Below are 20,485 nucleotides of genomic sequence, written 5' to 3' on the forward strand. Positions count from 1 at the left end.
TCAGGCCCTTCACACCTATTTCCAAAGGGAGAGGGTGTAACACCCTCTCTCAGAGGGAATCCTTTGTTCTGCCTTCCTGGGATTGGGCTGCCCAGGCCCCAGGGGGGCAGAACCCTGTCTGTGGGTTGGCAGCAGTGTTAGCTGCAGAGAAAACCCCAGAAAGTTAGTTTGGCAGTACCCGGGCTCTATGTTGGAGCCCCGGGGATGCATGGATTTGTCCCCCCAATACCAGAATGGTATTGGGGTGACAATTCCATGATCCTAGACATGTTACATGGCCATGTTCGGAGTTACCATTGTGACGCTACATATAGGTATTGACCTATGTGTAGTTTACTCGTGTAATGGTGTCCCCGCACTCACAAGGTCCGGGGAAATTGCCCTGAACAATGTGGGGGCATCTTGGCTAGTGCCAGGGTGCCCACACACTAAGTAACTTTGCACCTAACCTTCACTAAGTGAGGGTTAGACATATAGCTGACTTATAAGGTACTTAAGTGCAGTGTAAAATGGCTGTGAAATAACGTGGACATTATTTCACTCAGGCTGCAGTGGCAGTCCTGTGCAAGAATTGTCTGAGCTCCCTATGGGTGGCAAAAGAAATGCTGCAGCCCATAGGGATCTCCTGGAACCCCAATACCCTGGGTACCTGGGTACCATATACTAGGGAATTATAAGGGTGTTCCAGTGTGCCAATCAGAATTGGTAAAATTAGTCACTAGCCTGCAGTGACAATTTTAAAAGCAGAGAGAGTGGTTCTGGTTAGCAGAGCCTCAGTGATACAGTTAGGGACCACACAGGGAACGCATATAGGCCACAAATTTATGAGCACTGGGGTCCTGGCTAGCAGAATCCCAGTGACACATATCAAACACACTGACAACATAGAGTTTTCACTATGAGCACTGGGCCCTGGCTAGCACGATCCAGGTGAGACAGTAAAAACACCCTGACATATACTCACAAGCAGGCCAAAAGTGGGGGTAACAAGGTGAGAAAGAGGCTACTTTCTTACAGACGGCGTGCTTGTGAACGAAGCGGGTGTTGAGGAGGATGCAGCTGAGGTGGTTGTGGGTGGTGCTGCTGTGGTGCTTGGTGGCTTGAGTGCAGGTGAAGCTGCACATCCAGCAGGAGAAGGGTCCATGGGTGTGCCTGGGGTGGCTTCGACGCAGGCGGTGGGGCGGACAGGGTTGAGGGCGGGGAGTTCCTTGGCGTGGAAAAGTGGTGTCTAGTGGCTCTGGGCGCGGTCCAGGCGAGGACAGGCTCAATAGGGCTTGCCTCTGGCGTGCCAGCCGTGCGCCTGCTGCGTGGGCCGCACAGCAGCCACCATTAAGAATGGGAGTTGAGAGGGAGGAGCAGCTGGGAGGTGGGAGCGGTGGGCACATGCGGTTGCGCGGGGGCGGGCCGCAGGGGACGCAGCAGCGGGAAATGGAAAAGCTGAAAAGCCGAGCAGAAGTGAAAAATAGGAGAAAAGAAGTCAAAAGGCGAAAAAAAGCACAAAAACCAGGGGAAAGTGGCAGAGAGCAATAAAGGCACAAAAGGAAAGACGGCACGAAAACAAAGACAGATTACAGGACAGACACACAATACTTATGGCAACCATTAGACACCAGGGATGAGGCGCAGGCGGGTGCCTGCGGGTGGTGGAGGGCCTCGAACTCGCAGCAGCAGCGAGGGGAGGGTCGGGGGCACAGAGGCAGTCAGGAGGAGCTGTGCTGCGTGAGGAATGAAACCCGACCTAAAAACAGGTCAGGGGTCACTCTGTGCTCCGTGCAGCAGGAGCCATTAACAAGGGGAGGTGGGAGGGAAGAGCATCTGGGAGGCGGGAGTGGTGGGTAAATGGGGTCGCGAGGGGAGCGGGGACGCAGAGGCGGGAAAGGGAAAATCCGAGAACAAGTGAAAAATAGGAGAAAAGAAGGCAAAAGGCGAAAAAGGCACAAAAACCAGGGGAAAGAGGCAGAAAGCAATAAAGGCACAAAAGGAAAGACGGCACGAAAACAAAGACAGATTACAGGACAGGCACACAATACTTACGGCAACCACTAGACAACTGGGATAAGGCGCAGGCGGGTGCCTGTGGGTGGTGGAGGGCCTCGAACTCGCAGCAGCAGTGAGGGCGGGGTCAGGGGCACGGAGGCAGTCAAGAGGAGCTGCGCGGCGTGAGTAGTAAAACCCGACCTAAAAACAGCAGCCTTATCAGGCAGGAAGGGTCCCTAAGGAAGCTGGGCAATGTTGAGGGCCTCAGATTTGAGGATTCTTACCCAGAATCATGACTTCAATCTTATTATCATTTAGCTTGAGGGAGTTCTTGTTCATCTTACTAGTTGATTCACGTACTGATGAAAATAGATCACAGAAATCACCTGTAGGCTGACTGACCCCAAGATTTATTAGCTTGCAGTTCGCTGGGCGAACAGGCTGAAGTGCCTGTAATTGACTAAAATAATACTCCAGTATTTCTGTCTGAGGGGGACCAGGGTTCCTGGCCCCAGGCCCCGGTCGGATTCGGAGGGGCACAGACGGGCTTGCCTTTGGCCTGCCTTCAGCATGCAGCGGCACGTCCGCCCTGCTGGCTGCATTTCTAGGCCACAGAGCTCTAACTGACTCCCCTCGTCGCCTCCTGATTGGCTCTCCCTCAACCAATAGGATTTGAAGTAAGGCACGTCACAGCAATTGTCACAGTCTAACTCAATCGAATTCAAACAAACTAAAAACAAATTTAAAAAGGTAAATCAAGTGTTCTAAAGCTTGCCTCAGTGCTCTCTCTTGTGCGGGCAGGTCCACACTGCGGGCCTTATTTCTAGCGCACAGATCTCTAATGCTATGATGTCACTTAGAACCTAAGGTGAAAAACAACTGTTATTCACATTTTAGTACCCATCCATAATTATTCTATATATATATGTTATATGTGGCCTCGCAAATCATCTTCTGCTTTTAGCATGTATGCAGAGGCAGAAGAATAATGGGGGAGCCATATAACACAGCTGCTCCTCCGTTTCCCAAATTATTAAAAATAAAAATACAAAGCCTTCTGTGACCTGCCCCAAAAATCCTCTGTGTCTTCCTGTAAGGAAATGCCTCCTTGGCATGGTTACCCCCTAACTTTTTCCATTTGCTGATGCTAAGTTATGATTTGAAAGTGGGTTGGGACCCTGCTAACCAGGCCCCAGCACCAGTGTTCTTTCCCTAAGCTGTACCTTTGTCTCCACAATTGGCACAACCCTGGCACCCAGGTAAGTCCCTTGTAACTGGTACCCCTGGTACCAAGGGCCCTGATGCCAGGGAAGGTCTCTAAGGGCTGCAGCATGTCTTATGCCACCCTGGGGACCCCTCACACAGCACATGCACCCTGCCTCACACCTTGTGTGTGCTGGTGGGGAGAAAATGACTAAGTCGACATGGCACTCCCCTCAGAGTGCCATGCCAACCTCACACTGCCTGTGGCATAGGTAAGTCACCCCTCTAGCAGGCCTTACAGCCCCAAGACAGGGTGCACTATACCACAGGTGAGGGCATATGTGCATGAGCACTATGCCCCTATAGTGTCTAAGCAAAACCTTAGACATTGTAAGTGCACCGTAGCCATAGGAGTATATGGTCTGGGAGTTGGTCAAACACAAACTCCACAGTTTTATAATGGCTACACTGAAAACTGGGAAGTTTGGATTCAAACTTCTCAGCACAAAAAATGCACACTGATGCCAGTGTGCAATTTATTGTAACAGACACCCAGAGGGCATCTTAGAGATGCCCCCTGAATACCTACCCGATTTCTAGTGTGGGCTGACCAGTTTCTGTCAGCCTGCCACACACCAGACATGTTGCTGGCCAGATGGGGAGAGTGCCTTTGTCACTCTGTGGCCAGGAACAAAGCCTGTACTGGGTGGAGGTGCTTCTCACCTCCCCCTGCAGGCACTGTAACACCTGGAGGTGAGCCTCAAAGGCTCCCCCCTTTTGTTACAGCACCCCATGGCATCCCAGCTAGTGGAGATGCCCACCCCTCCGGCCACTGCCTCAACATTTGGCGGCAAGGCTGAAGGAGATAATGAGAAAAACAAGGAGGAGTCACCCACCAGTCATGACAGCCCCTAAGATGTCCTGAGCTGAGGTGACCCCTGCCTTGAGAAATCCTCCATCTTGAGTTTGGAGGATTCCCCCAATAGGATTAGGGATGTGCCCCCCTCCCCACAGGGAGGAGGCACAAAGAGGGTGTAGCCACCCTCAAGGACAGTAGCCATTTGCTACTGCCCTCCCAGACCTAAACACACCCCTAAGTTCAATATTTAGGGGGCTCCCCAGATCCCAGGAAATCAGATTCCTGCAACCTGAAGAAACAAGAAGGACTGCTGACCTACAAGCCTGCAGAGAAGGAGGAAGACGACAACTGCTTTGGCCCCAGCCCTTCCGGCCTGTCTCCAACTTCGAAAACCTGCTCCAGCGACGCATCTGACAGGGACCAGCGACCTCTGAAGCCTCAGAGGACTGCCCTGGACTAAAGGACCAAGAAACTCCCGTGAACAGCGGCCCTGTTCAAAACCAGTTACTTCTTTGCAACAAAGAAACAACTTTCAAAGACTGCACGTTTCCCGCCGGAAGGGTGAGACTTCACACTCTGCACCTGACGCCCCCGGTTCGAGATCCAGAGAACAAACACCTCAGGGAGGACTACCTGGTGACTGCGAGCCCATGAGTAACCAGAGACGACCCCCCTGACCCCCCACAGCGATGCCTGCAGAGAGAATCCAGAGGCTCCCCCTGACCGCGACTGCTTTTAACAAGGGACCCGACGCCTGGAACCAACACTGCACCCACAGCCCCCAGGACCTGAAGGAACCGAACTTCGATGCAGGGGTGATCCCCAGGCGACCCTCTGCCTAGCCCAGGTGGTGGCTGCCCCAAGGAGCACCCCCCTGTGCCTTCCCGCACCGCTAGAGTGACCCCCAGGTCCCTCCATTGTTTCCTACCTGAAACCCAACGCCTGCTTTACACACTGCACCCGGTCGCCCCTGTGCCGCTGAGGGTGTGTTTTGTGTGCCTACTTGTGTACCCCCAGTGCTCTACCAAACCCCACTGGTCTGTCCCCTGAGGATGCAGTGTTTAAAGTGTTTAATGTAAATCTTGAACCTGTGGTTCTTAAAATAAACCAAGAAAATATATTTTTTCAATATAAAAACCTATTGGCCTGGAGTAAGTCTTTGAGTTGTGTTCCTCATTTATTGCCTGTGTGTGTACAACAAATGCTTAACACTACCCTCTGATAAGCCTACTGCTCGACCACACTACCACAAAATAGAGCATTAGAATTATCTACTTTTGCCACTATCTTACCTCTAGGGGGAACCCTTGGACTCTGTGCACACTATTTCTTACTTTGAAATAGTATATACAGATCCAACTTCCTACACTTCCCGTCCTACTCTGTTCTCCAGTGCTGCTCTGACAGGGTCGCACAGAAACTAGTTAGAACAGTCTACAATCCCCTTGTGACGTAGCACAGTAAGTAACAAGTTCTGTTGGTAACAAGGTCTGTTACCCACTGTTGCTATGTTAAGGCAGTTGATTACTGGATTTAAAAAGCAGTGATTTACGTAAATGGTTGTGTATGAGAGCCATGCATAACTAAATAATAAACAACGTTGCCAGCTTACAGAAGCAGATAGATATACTAGGCAGAGGACTTTCAAAGGGCAAAGGGGCCTTGAAACTTTAACCCTTAGCACCCTAGACATGCCATCCCAGCTACGAGTTACTGTGCTACAGAACGTCTGTCCACTTGTTCCTGCTGTTTCTTGTGTTAGGGAGTGCTAGGGGGACCATAGGTCGGTAAATTACACAGACTGTCTGTTATTTAGGACAGCTAACCATCTCTTTGGCAGACAGCATTTGTCTCAAATTTGAAACATGCTGGTAGATAACATTCCATTTTGGCAAGTCCAGCCCCTATCCCAGCTTTCCACAGGCTCTACTATCTCCAGAAATGGTGAATACTTGCTGAAAATCATTTTCTGACAGCATGCACAGGTACTGTTTTCTCTTATTGGGTAACAAGTCAGTGCCTACTGTCAGGTTCTTGTATTCCTACAAGTATGTCCCCTGTCAGAAGCTAAAACGAAGACAACTCTCAGATTACTGCACCACAACTCATTATTTCCGTACAACAAATATAAGGTTGCTTTGTAAATAGGTGCAGCAGGAATATAAGTATCCATTACATTGCTGTAAATGCAAGCTGCAGATTGCAGATTTCTCCAGTAAGTTCTAGCTTTGAGCAGTGAACATGTTTATATGAGCACCGAAAACTTAACTGGTGGTACCGGGTTTGAAACTGTTGAACATATTCTTTGATTTGCACACACACTGGCCCTTATTACAACTTTGGCAGTCTTTTTAACAGACCACCAAAACCACGGGTGCAAGAAAACCGCCAGTGATGACAGTCTTCTGACCACCATATTACGATTACTGCAGGATTTCCGCCACGTTTTGGGCGGAAATCCTCCAGTAGTCGTGCTGTCGGTCAGAGGCGCATGGGCAGTTCCACCACCAGCCCCATCCCCCCAAAAGGACTCCACCAGCCGTATTACGACCTGTAATACAGCCTAGTGGTGTGATGATGGCGGGGCACTGCTGGCAGTAGAAGCACCCGTTCCCTGCCAATGACCTCCTCGCCGGACAAGGTAAGTCGGGCGTCGGACAGGGGAGGGGGGTTGGAGGGTGGTGGGTGTTGTGTGTGCATTTGTGAGTGGGTGTTGTCTGCATGTGTGAATGTAGGTGTGAATGCATCTGTGTGTGCGTGTTTGTATGCATGTGTGTATGCATATGTGTATGCATGTGTGTATGCGTGGTTGAATGCATGTATGAATGCTGAAGTGAGTGCGTGTATGAATGTTGAAGTGAATGCGTGTATGAATGTTGAGGTGAATCCGTGTATGGATGCTTGTGAGTGTATGCGTGTATGGATGCTTGTGAGTGTATGCGTGTGTGGATGCTTGTGAGTGAATATGTGTATGTCAGTGTCGGTGAATGAGTATATGCGGGGTGCGTGAATGGGTGTAAGCAGGGTGCATGAATGGTTGTATGCGGGTACATGTGGGTGTCTGTGTGTGTTTGTGTGTATGTGGGGGGTGCAGTACTAGAAGAGGGAAGGGCATTTTATAAGGGAATAAAATATGATGTTATATTACCCCCTCCTGGTGGTCTGCTCTCATGGTAATAAAGAAAGCCTCAAGTAATACTCACTCTGCCAAAGCAACACTCCGCCTCTGAACCTACTAGACTCCTTTGCCGGGGTCCGAATCTTGTTTGTTGCATCCTGCCCGGTCGGTCTCATACTGTGGGGAGAAGCATATGGGAGGCGTGCCCAGCCAGCACACTCTCACAGCGTGCCATTATGTGGTGTGTGTGCCCAGCGACACGTTGTAGAGCTCTGGCCAGCTCGCTAAGCGGACAACTAGACTCCTAACTATTGTAAAATGGTGGTCAGCTCAGGCACCTCATGTTGTTTTTCAAGGACCCAAGATGTAAAAGATAGGTGGTTCCAACAATGCCTGTAAGTATAACGATATATCATGAACAGGAGCTGATTGCAGATAAGGAGTCTGCACTGATGGTCACTTTCCAAAGATTCACAAAAGGAATTCTCTTTGTGGTCATGATGATTTTTTTATTGGAGCGGGGATGGCCAAACTTAAACACCTGGTAAAAAATGCCTTGTTCAGTGTGAGGGCATGAATAGGAGATCATTGCTAATAAAGAAAGAGGTTAATTGCTGATAGAAAATGTGAATTGCTGATAGAGGAACACCAAATTGTTAGTTACTTATTGAAGGTTCCCAAAAGAAAGAAATCTTAATTTGGTCAATTTTTTAATGTTGAGGCAGGGATTGCCAAACCTAAGCCCCAGGTGTCATTCCTTGTGTCATACTTGATGTAGAAACCTTTTGTTGGTCCCTCCTGCCTGTGACCTATAGCCAGAAGGGGGAAGAAGGACGGGATTACACCGTAAGTGAGGTCATTATGGAGTCCGCTAGCCCAACAGGATATTTTCATTTTGTCCCTTTATATGTGTTCCTAGTTTCAAAACCAAACATTGTACTTTTTCCAAAAGTCTAGATTCACAATTGTTCGAGTCTTTCAAGTATTCTAGAATGATCCATCGGTAATCCTGTACTGTGTGACCTTTATCTATATAGTGGTAGCTCGTGCGCATCTAAGGTTCCTGCGGTGTTCACAGATCCTGGTTCTGAGTTGCGAGTGGTCATTCTCACATAATGTAAGTTGCAGGGCCATGTTATAAGATATATCACTTGTTGTGTGTTACAGTTGGTGAACTCTCTTATTTACCATGTCGTGTTATCATTGAAAGTTATGGTTTTGATGACACTCATGAGGTGGCAAACACTACACCACCCACATGGGTAATGGCCTACTAGCGGGGTTAGGGAACTGAATCTTTCTGTCCCGTCTACCCTCACTTTTCGGGGAGGGGTATGTAACAACATGTCTCTCAAGCTTTGTCCTAGTCTATGTGAGAACATTGGCTCAGGAATGTTGAGTGACCCACTAATAGGACATGCCAAAGCTTGTTGAAAATCTTGTTTACTAGATTAGAAGCTATGTTGAATGTTGTGATGCATATGGGTGTATACTCACTTTCTTTTGGGAGAGGGGGATTTTTAATAGGACTTCCCAGTTGCTATTGAGTGCCCGTTTTATAGCCTGGTTTATAATCTTGGGTGTGTATTTCCTTGCCTTCAGATTGGATGCTAAGTGGTTCGCTTGCTCCTTGTAGTCTGCAATCTCAGAACAATTTCTTCTGAATCTGAGGAACTGCCCAAAGGGGAGATTCTCCCTGAGATGGGATCAATAGGGTTAATCAGTTTTTGGCTGTAGGTTTCTCATGTGTAGTGGTCTTTAAAGCTCCTTGCTCAGCTTTGAAATTTAGATCCAGAAAAAAAAAAAAAAACATTATTTTTGTGTGGGCAAATTTCAGGAACTCATCTTGTCTGTTTAGCTACCTCAGAAAACACCCTGCTGTATCTGCACTTTCATCTGACCAATACATAATCAACACATCTTTTACACAGCTTAATATGATGCAATACTCCTACTCTCTCTTGTGCTTAAGAATGCTGTCAAATAGAGCCAGCTATCAAATGTAAACACCTAACGGAATTATTTGAGGGACAAAAATAGCATGCACGACAATTCCAAAATGCCTCTGGCTTGATCAATGAATACTTCTGTCTTCTTCTACCTCAGCTCATTCTCCTAATAAACACACGACTTGACTGAAGTAACTTTTTTTAAACTTTCACTTGATGACGCAGAAACAAAGGTTTTACATTTATTAGCGCATAAACGTAGTGCCGCAATAATCAAGTGTGACTTTAACCGAACTAATAAAGATTGTACGGGGACAAATGTGCCCTCAGAGTAGTTCGCCAACATTTATAAGCGTGCTTTATATAACGTGATGTATTAGAATTGTACTAATCTGACATAACCGTAAACGTGTGCCATGATTTGCTTGTTTGAAATGTTTTAACTTAGCATAACTTTATTGGAGGCTTCGGCCTAGTTGCCTTGTCTCACGGTTTAGATGCTCGTGTTTTTCTAATGTGCTAATAAAACGTGTATTCCTGCTTGAAGCTGTACTTTTCCAGTGAGATCGGTTCACATGCTTATCTTTAAGGTTTCGTGCCAGCCTGGCATCTTCTTCTTTGCTCCAAGGTCAATCTGCAGGTGCAGACAATGGAAGCTCTGAAAGTGAGTTAATTGGTAAAATATGTTGCAACTTACGTTCCCGACTCCAAGGATAATGTAGGCCTAGGTAGAAGCTTGTAAATTGTTGTTTTTGATTGGACAATTTGAAGCCAACCTATGAACCCTCCAATGGAAGACCCTACTGGATTTGAACTGTTGATTATTTAAACCTGGTGCACAAGAAGAAAGCGGCCATTACCCACTGCACCCATTGAGGACATTATTGCCCATTGCAGCCATTATGGCCCATCTTGCCGACATCGTCATTTTGCCATCTTCTACGATGCCAATTGATGTTCGACGCCATTTTGAATGAGACTTTGATGCTTTCTCTAATCGAGAGAAAGATACTTTAAGTAATTCTCGCTCTAGAGACTTTAACTTTGATCTGCCCCTTTGCATAAAGTAGTAGTTTTGTCCTTTTATCTTGCCGCTGTGAGGCAATTGCCCCGTCCACCCTGCCCCCTTTGCCCTGTTCCATGCTGATCGAAACCGGTACCTGTGAGACGAAGACTTCCTTGAATGCTGATTGAATTTGGTAAATATGAAACGAAAATGTACAATTGCATTGTGTTTCTTTTTAGGTAACCAACTGCTGATTTTTGATAAGAGCCCTAGTTAGGAGTTTTCCAAATCAATGTTGCTAAATTGTTTTTTTGCATGAAGTCCCACATGCAGATGCTAATTTGAGGTTAGATGAGGATTCATTTGTTGCACGATGCAATTTGAGACCTTGTTATGCTGACTAATGTATGCAATTAGCCCATTACAGATTATAGTTTTAGTGGTTTGCGTTGCTATTATCGAATGCATTGTTATTCAAATGCTGCATAGATTGCATCTTTTTCGCCGTTATGGACAGCTATTAATGTTCATTTACATATATCATATGGTGTTGAGACACATTTATATTGTGCTAGCTTTGTTAATATAGGGAAATAAATTCATTAACTTTGAATGAACTGGTGTGGTTATTCATGGCCGAAAGGTCATGGTTCGCCGAAATGTTTTCTGGATTAATTGTGAAGTGTTATGTTGATCAGGGCATTGCTTATGTTCGTTATTGATTATTGATTAGATTAAATTGACTAATCTCGGGTGAAGAGAGCCCCACTTGGTCAAAAGATTCATCGACCCAAGAGCGTCCAAATACAGGTAATTTATTAGGACGGAACGCTCTATCAGTAGATGGTAGCAGAGGATGGTTTCGCCCTTTGGGACCCCACTCGAGAGGTAACGGTTTCGCCCTTTGGGACCCCACTCGAGAGGTAACGGTTTCGCCCTTTGGGACCCCACTCGAGAGGTAACGGTTTCGCCCTTTGGGACCCCGCTCGAGAGGTAACGGTTGCGCTCTTTGAGACCCCACTCGAGAGGTATATGGTGTTGAATTAGATTTTTCTTGGGTAAAACAGATTGAGAGAATGATGATGCCCTAAGTCCCCCGCGACTTTCCCGGGATCTCGGAGCTTGCGAATGGAGAGAATGGAGGTGTGAAATCGGCGTTGGCGGTACTAGTGACGGTATGAGTGAAGTCAGGGTTTTGCGCTTGCACAGCTTATTGCCGCAGATTGTTTGAAAAGGTTGCGAGGATTTTAGAGAATAGCGGAGGTGCGACTCCGAGTGTGAGAGTAGGGAAGTCGTCGAACTTCATGTGCATGTGGCGCTTTGTGCAGAAAAAGGTCCACGTGGTTGTTGTTGTTGAGACGGGCCCTGCGAGGTCAAGAGACTCCGGAGTATGTTGAAAAGTGTATGAGACACTTGTTTTATGTTGTGGTCTGGTCGGATTAATAGGTTGACCGGGCGTGGTCAACGAGTCGGTACGTGTGTTAAGGGAGTGAAAGAAAACTTCGACTTCGGGCTTTGACAAATTCTAAGTGCACTAGAATAGATCATTGACAAGTTGAGAGCAGAGTTTGCGGGTCAGGATTTGCTTGCGAAAGTGGGGACCGAGAAAGATGGAATAACTGCCGAGGCTAGTGAAAAATCCCTAAGGTCCTGAAGCGATTGTGTTACCCTTCCTGTAGTAAACCGACAGATCTGTTTTATTATTATTTGGTTGCTCGCGATACATGCCAGAAGTTGTTACGAGAGGAGCGGAGTGAAGGAGGACAAGCCGCGAGGCTTTGTCAGCCGCAGTGTGTGTGAGTGTGACGTCACTAGGAGCCGCGCTGGGATAGGTTGGTTGCAAAGAAGGGCCGCGCACGGATTGGACGCAGTCCGTGGGGCTCGATTGGAAGGGGAAAGGCAAGCGAAGAGTATTCCGGAAATTAAAGTCACTTATTGATCACAAACTTTGTGAAATAAAAGACGAGAAAATGAAATTTTTTAAAGCATTAAAGAGTGCGATGAAGGGGGAGTCTTACATTAAAGCGAGCGTAGGAGAGGAGACGCCACCCGAAGGTACACCAGCTTACATTGTAATGGAGGAAAGGGGGGTAGCTCCGTGCCTTTGGCTAAAGCAATGGCACAAGCTGACAGAGAGACATGGGAGCGTAGCGTTCCCGATTCATGGGACATTCAATATAAAGATCCTAGAGAATTTGAGATTCGCGATGTACGACATGAAGGTACCTCCAAGGCCAGCACAGTTTGAGGCTCTAGCGATTTGGGAACTAATGGCTAGACAGCAACAGCAAAAGAAGTTCGAGACCAGGATAAGAAAGGTAGAAAAGACACTAGCGGACGCACAGAAGGTGTGGAGGTCAGATATATTGCAGGGGATAAAATTGTTTCCCGCAATTGCTAAGGAAGAAGAGGCGGCAGGCAAGAAAGCTACCTGTAAGACAAACAGGAGGTGTTCCAAAGATAGAGAGGACGAGGAAAAGTTAAGGAGAGAAGACGAGTCAGAGGATGAGGAGTTCATCATGCAATTGCTGAACGACCGTCCACCACCTTATGCAGAGAGTGAACAAGGTCCAAGTACCAGTTCTGCCCCTCCGGCACCGGTACAGAATAATGAAACTCCGAGTTCAGAAACGCCATCGGGATCTAAGGACCCGAGTTTACTGTTCACCCCGCAGATACCGCAGGTTAGGAGAATATATCCAGATGTGCCTATGTTGAAAACAGCAGAAAATTATCAGCCGCAGGTCCCAAGGTACTACAGCAGTGACAACAGTACGGGAATGATTCTAGATCCAACCGTAATGGGAGTACAGAATGGTCGCAACCCAACATTGGCACAAGCTGAATCAACCCAGTTTTTGATGCCTCAAAAGCAGATGCAGGGGGGAACCGCACATGCTCAGATGACGGGGAGTCAGACGGGCATGCCGGCAATGATAACCCATAGTGTGGGAATGAACATGCCTCAGAACCTGGGGAATGGACAGAACCCAGATGCGATATCCCTACCCATTACTGTAGGCCCACCGGTACCTTTGTACATTCAGCCTAACTCAGGTATGAGCGGTCAAGGATCAATGGTGCAGAGTGGGACGGAAAGGAGGTGCATAGAAAACACTCCAGAGACAACTCCGATAGCGGCTCTGCCAACTGGATCTGGGTCCTTGATGGAGTTTAGTCCCATATGTGCTCAGTCAACAGTGGTGAGGTCGAGTCCCCCACTGATGATACCGCTATCATCGAACACTGAAAAGTTGCCGCAACCATCAATGGCAGTCGATGTGAATGCTACACTGATGGGGTTGAATGCGCAACAGCTGACACAGTGGTTCAACAGTCTGAATTCCACACAAAGCTCAGCCAGTGGGAAGGGAGAAGACTATCTGAATAAGGTCAGGTTGAACATGGAAGCAGAAGAATTGGTGGAAGGGACTATGGGTTTGAATAGGTTAGAGTCCTACTCGGAAGAAGAGCTGAGGTATCTATGTCCTAGGATTACAAGAGAAGTGAACAAGGTACATAGAAGGTTGTAAGAAATAGCTGACAAAAACGGGGTTGAGATAGACAAGACAAAACACTTGAGCAGGAGCTATAGATTGGATTTCGGGACCACAGACTTTGAACACATGAGGTCAGCAGGCATGAAAACGCACCTTAGAGAATTGCTGCAGAGTGCACAAGTGTGGAGGTGCTTAGACAAATGGGAAAGCAGATGGGCAAAGAAAAAGGAAAAGAGGAAAAATAGTGTCCCAGAGCATAAGGAGAAAAGACCGCAGAGTAGTGATGCAATAACCATGTTACCAATGAGGGAGACAGCAGGGGGGAAATTAATACATGTACCGTGGCACAGAAGCGACATTCAGTCTTTTACGGATGATTTTCCCAAACTGAGAGAGAAACCGATTGAATGGTATCAACAGACTGATAGGTTTGTGAAGCTTGCAAAATGTCTTTGGGAAGACCTGAACACCCTCTTTGAGATTGTGGTTCCGGCAGATTTGTGGGAGGACTGCAAAAGGGCTGTAGGTTGGCCGACAAGTGAACCAGAGAGAGACAGGGATACGGGTGCACCATCACCTATGGTAATGAGCTTGTACTATAAGGTGATTGAGCATTTGAAGACGAAGGTTGCCGCGAAAAATGTGGATTGGCAGAAGATTGATCGAACTGCCCAAGAGGCTAAAGAGTCGATTCATGGTTACTATGAGAGGTTGTTGAAGGTGTTCAAGAACTACAGTGGCACGGAAACAATAGAGGCGAAGGACATGCTTCATTTTGTGTTTAGATTTGTGGAAGGGCTGAGACCAGAGATAAGTCAGATGATAAAGACGCATTTGATTTGTTGGCAGTCGAAACCTATTGATGAGGTGTTGAATTATGCGAAATACTGTAGCGACGAAATTGAAGTGAAACAGAAAAGGTTGAAAGAGAAAGTGATGGTGATGCAACTTAAAGCAGCTCAGACAGGTCTGCAAGGGTTGCAAGGGTTCCAACAGCAGATACCGCAGCCGCAGCCGCAGGGAAATATGGTGTTTCAGCCACAGGCGAGAGGCAGAGGCAGAGGAGGCTTTGGGAGTAATGGTCCGGATTTGAACACTGTTGCAATTCCGAATGGTGTGCAGGCAATGAAAAGGGTGATGCCGTGTCACGTGTGCGGAATCGTCGGGCATTGGAAACGCGAGTGCCCGATGGTGATGCAGGAAGGTGCAGGTGTTGGTCAGCAAAACAATGATGTCAATGCATTCCAGACAATGAGGGGACCGAAAATGAGAGGTCCAAACCCAAATTTTCAGACCATAAATCAGCTGCAGGGATTACAGCCCATGCAGCCGCAGCAGATGCAGATGCCCCGTATGCAGATGACGAAAATGCAGCCAATGCAACAGCAGTTTCCCATGGTACCTAATCAGCAAATGCAAATACCTTTGGCACCAGTGAGTCAGCAGCAAGTGATGGTTCCTCCACAGGTCTCGGGTCAGGTGATGAATACAAATGGCACCGTACAACAGTTCCCATTACACAGTGAGAATGGAATAAACAATGTATGGGAGAGTGAAAGTTCAGATGAGGAGGGAAATTGTGTGCTTGCAGCATCCTTGGAAGTTGATCAAAAGGGTCCATATGTGGAGGGAAGAGTTATGGGTCATCGTGTTTCATTCTTGGTTGACACAGGAGCCACACGTTCAACTGTTAGGAGCATTGAAGTACCAAATTTGACACTCTCAGGGAGAACAGTTCAAGTAGTGGGAGTAGCAAACAGGCACCTGACGAACCCAATCACAGATCCAGTACAAATCAGAATTGGTAACTATCAAGGGTCACATAATTTTGTGGTATGTGACTCAAGCCCGATAGCACTGTTAGGGAGAGACCTATTGTGCAAATTGGGATGTTCGATTATGTGTTCGAACGATGGAATTAGAATTCAGACGAGCAGTGATGGGGAAGAAGAGGACAGTGTAGAAGGGGATGAGATGGAAACTGTCGATGAAGAATATCCTCTGATTAACCTTTTTCCGATGATAACTGAAGAAGATATTCCAGCTGAATTACGGGAAACAGTCGGAAAGGAAGTGTGGGATATGACAGGAAAAGAGGTGGGATTGGTGAAAGGAGTGGAACCAGTGAAAGTGACCGTAAAACCCAATGTAACCTTTCCCCAGACCACATGGCACAAGACACCCTCATGAAAGTCGCCCAACTCATTGACGAGTTTGTAAAACAGGGAGTACTGAAAGAAGTGTTAAGCAGTCCATGTAATTCACCAATAATGGGACTAATAAAGCCGAGTGGAAAGGTCCGAATCGTGCAGGACTTGAGGAAAATAAATGACATCATAATTAAATGCTGCCCTGTAGTACCGAATCCAGCTGTGATAATGTTTCAAGTCCCTTGCGAGGCCGAGTGGTTCTCAGTCATTGACTTGTCACAAGCATTCTTTTCGGTGCCTCTTCATGAGGACAGCCAATTTCTCTTTTGTTTCAAATTCTTAGACAGAGTTTACAGTTGGTGTCGAATTCCTCAAGGGTTTTCAGAGTCACTGTCAATTTTCAATCAGATTCTGAAGAAAGACTTGGAAGCGTTAGAATTGCCATTCGAGTCAACCTTAGTACAGTACATCGATGACTTACTGATTGCATCTAAGACAGAAAGTGGCTGCACAGCCGACACCATTGCTCTACTGAACCATTTGGGAAGGAATGGACACAAGGTGTCTCCTTCAAAGTTGCAGTTCTGTCAGAAGAAAGTAAAATACTTGGGTCATCAAATAGAGAAAGGGTCACGGAGAATAATGAAGGAAAGAATAACAAGTGTACTTCAAATGAGTCCACCAAAGACAGAAAGACTGGATTGTCCCCGCACGAAATTCTCATGGGCAGGGCCATGAGACTTCCTGCAGTTCCCGCAAACGCGCTTTTGAATATTACAGATGATATGGTGTTAGACTACTGCAAAGGTCTGGCTGACGTGGTTCGCTCTTTCTCTCACCAGGTGGAAGCAACCACCTTGTCACCGATCCAAGGTCCAGGACACACACTGAAAGCAGGTGACTGGGTCGTGATAAAGAAGCACGTGAGGAAGTCGTGTCTGGAGCCCCGTTGGAAAGGCCCTTTCCAAGTGATCCTGACGACCACTACCGCTGTGAAGTGTGCGGGAGTTCCGAACTGGATTCACGCCAGTCATACAAAGAAGGTGTTGTGTCCCACAAATGAGGAAGTTGAAGCGCTGAAACTGCCAGTACCTGATAACAAAGTGCCGAGCGCTGAGACAGAGCAAAACAGAACTAGGAGCGAACAGGCAGAAATAGAAGAGAGAGAAATATTCTCTGAGGACGAAACAACCGATTCACTTGGGGAAGACCAAGGAGAAACCTCAGACAGCGACGAAGCAGCTGAAGGTAACAAAGAGCCTGAAGCAGCTGAAGGTAACAAAGAGCCTGAAGAAAGTAACGGTGACAAAGGGCTCGAAAGAGGTGAAGAAGCAGGAGAGCCTGATCAGAGGAGGGCTTTCCCAGAAGCAGACGGTACAGAAAAAGAAAAGGAAAACCTGATTGACTCCCCAGAAGGAGGGGACAAGGCAGAACAGAACGAAACTGTTCAAACTTCCTCAGAAGAGATCGCAGGTCCATCAAGTGGACACAGTGCAAAGAGAAGACCAAGTATATTACCAGTAAAACTAAGAACTAGAGAAACGTTGAACGACAGTGAAGGGCCAAGAGTGAAAGAGAAAAGAAAGGAAGTGTCTGTCGTGGTACCAACATCAAGTGAAGAAAAAGACTTGGCCAAAGAGGAAAGTACCAGTGAGGCAGAATCGAAGAGAGATGCAAAATTGAAAAGGAAAAGGATACCAAACAGGAGATATTCCGGTCCAGAATGGGCATATGTAGTCAATGACGATTGGACCGACGAATTTGTATCTCTTAGCCTCGAGAACGAAGAAGAAGAGATACCAATAGAAAAGAAAAGTTTTATGGACACTATTGATTGAAAGGGTGATAAATGACATTGCTTGCTATAATCTAACGTGATACAACCAGCTGAGACATTGCTAAACCGGATGAGACATTTGCTAACTTGATAAGACTTTGATAACCTGATTGACTCTTAAACCCGATTTGAGACAACGTTGCTAACTGATAAAAGACTGAGTTATTGCCGAATTGAGACAAATGCTGCTTACCGATAAGTGACTGGGCTCCTGAAGAAAACTGTGTGAACATTGCGCTCGTTCAGCTTTGTAACTAATTGCTAAATCGTTTCTTTATAAGTGCTTCTAGCTCTCTGATTCTATACAGATCATGACTAAGTACGCTACACAAAACAGTAGAGTGAAATATTGTAAATATGCGTGTATAGGCTTGATAACTGCATGTGTACTAATAATAATGGCAATAGTGCTTGCAACGCGTGGTAAGGGTGAGAATGAGAAAATTGATGCTTCTACTTCTGCTCCTGTTACTGTCACTGAACTAACCGCATTGAAAAGACTAGAATTAGATGAGAGACACTTGCATGATAAGAAGGAACTTTCGTATAATGTTTTCTATCGCCTACTAACAGAATATGTTGAGACTATGGATGCGAAAGATTGTTATGTGTGTACACAGATACCGACATCGGTAACGGAAGGGGTGACTTATCACCACATGCCTCTTACATATGGGATTACATGTAGTTTAGTAACTTCTAGATTTTATGGTCAAACTAACATACAGTATTTTTATTCAAATTATGATGTTACCTTTGCATATGTTCCTATAATAACGCAACTAAGCCAGATTGCTAAAGATTGGGATGCTAAAATAATGAGGGAATTTTTCGAGCCAATGCAACCTTTTGAAACAGCTTACGCTCATAGGGAAAACCTTACCTGCTCGCTCTCTGCAGTAGAAATAAGCTTTTTAGATCGCACAGATGATAGAAGGGCACAAATGAATGCGAAATTAGAAAAAGAGCTAAGTAAGAGGACTTCAGTAGATAATTATGCTTTTGCCGCAATAAAAACACAAGGAAAAATAGCTTTAGACGCTTGGCATGTAGGGAAATTTTGTATATATCGTGGTGAATCTTATTATGATAACATTTTCGTGGGAGCGAGTGAATGTAAACATACGTTTATCTTTAAGGCCAAATGGACATTCATGCTGAACGGACTTGACCCTGTCATACCTGGTGTATATTACATTTGTGGGCATAATGCCTATTATCGTCTTCCAAAGGGATGGTGGGGGAGATGTTATTTGGGTATAGTGTTCCCAAAGGTTTATCAACTGGATGACCTATCGGTGATTCCAAAGACGTCTGGATCTCATCGTATCCAGAAAAGAGAGACTGCAGCTGCTGTGGTAGGAGATATATTTGGAGCCATGATTCCTTCATTGGGAGTTGTGTTGAATTCCATCAAAATAAGAAAGTTGTCTACTATAGTGGATAACATGTTGACAAAGTTTTCAGGTGCTATAATCCTGATGGATGCTGAACTTGCAGCAGAAAGAGCTATGACTCTTCAAAACAGGCTTGCCCTAGACATTCTTTTAGCAAAGGATGGCGGCGTTTGCAAAATGCTTGGTGCGCGTCACTGTGAAGATTAAAACAATGCTTGCAAATCTAACAAAAGAGAGTGCAGACTTGAAGGAATTGAAAGAACCAGGAGTTTGGGAGAAGGTTGGAAAGGGAGTTGCTTCAGTGGGAAATTGGCTTGGTGGCATTTGGAATGGAATATTACTAAAAATAATACAGGGAATACTAATAGTACTAATTTGCATCTTTGGGATTTGGGGAATAAAGAGGGGAATACTAATGATCATGGCAAGAATTAAGAGAAGGAAGGAAGAGAAAATGATGAAAAGAATGGCAGAAGAATACAAGGCAAGAACAAGGGGAACTAAAAGGCAAAGAGAACTGACAGAATTTTAATGGAATAAAATTTGTGGGAATAGTTTTGTGTGATGACAAATAGTCATCAGAGGAGGGATTGATGACGCAGAAACGAAGGTTTTACATTTATTAGCGCATAAACGTAGTGCCGCAATAATCAAGTGTGACTTTAACCGAACTAATAAAGATTGTACGGGGACAAATGTGCCCTCAGAGTAGTTCGCCAACATTTATAAGCGTGCTTTATATAACGTGATGTATTAGAATTGTACTAATCTGACATAACCGTAAACGTGTGCCATGATTTGCTTGTTTGAAATGTTTTAACTTAGCATAACTTTAGTGGAGGCTTCGGCCTAGTTGCCTTGTCTCACGGTTTAGATGCTCGTGTTTTTCTAATGTGCTAATAAAACGTGTATTCCTGCTTGAAGCTGTACTTTTCCAGTGAGATCGGTTCACCTGCTTATCTTTAAGGTTTCGTGCCAGCCTGGCATCTTCTTCTTTGCTCCAAGGTCAATCTGCAGGTGCAGACAATGGAAGCTCTGAAAGTGAGTTAATTGGTAAAATATGTTGCAACTTACGTTCCCGACTCCAAGGATAATGTAGGCCTAGGTAGAAGCTTGTAAATTGTTGTTTTTGATTGGACAATTTGAAGCCAACCTATGAACCCTCCAATGGAAGACCCTACTGGATTTGAAATGTTGATTATTTAAACCTGGTGCACAAGAAGAAAGCGGCCATTACCCACTGCACCCATTGAGGACATTATTGTCCATTGCAGCCATTATGGCCCATCTTGCCGACCTCGTCATTTTGCCATCTTCTACGATGCCAATTGATGTTCGACGCCATTTTGAATGAGACTTTGATGCTTTCTCTAATCGAGAGAAAGAGACTTTAAGTAATTCTCGCTCTAGAGACTTTAACTTTGATCTGCCCCTTTGCATAAAGTAGTAGTTTTGTCCTTTTATCTTGCCGCTGTGAGGCAATTGCCCC

The sequence above is a fragment of the Pleurodeles waltl genome, chromosome 7, assembly GCF_031143425.1.
Source record: "Pleurodeles waltl isolate 20211129_DDA chromosome 7, aPleWal1.hap1.20221129, whole genome shotgun sequence".
NCBI lineage: Eukaryota > Metazoa > Chordata > Amphibia > Caudata > Salamandridae > Pleurodeles > Pleurodeles waltl.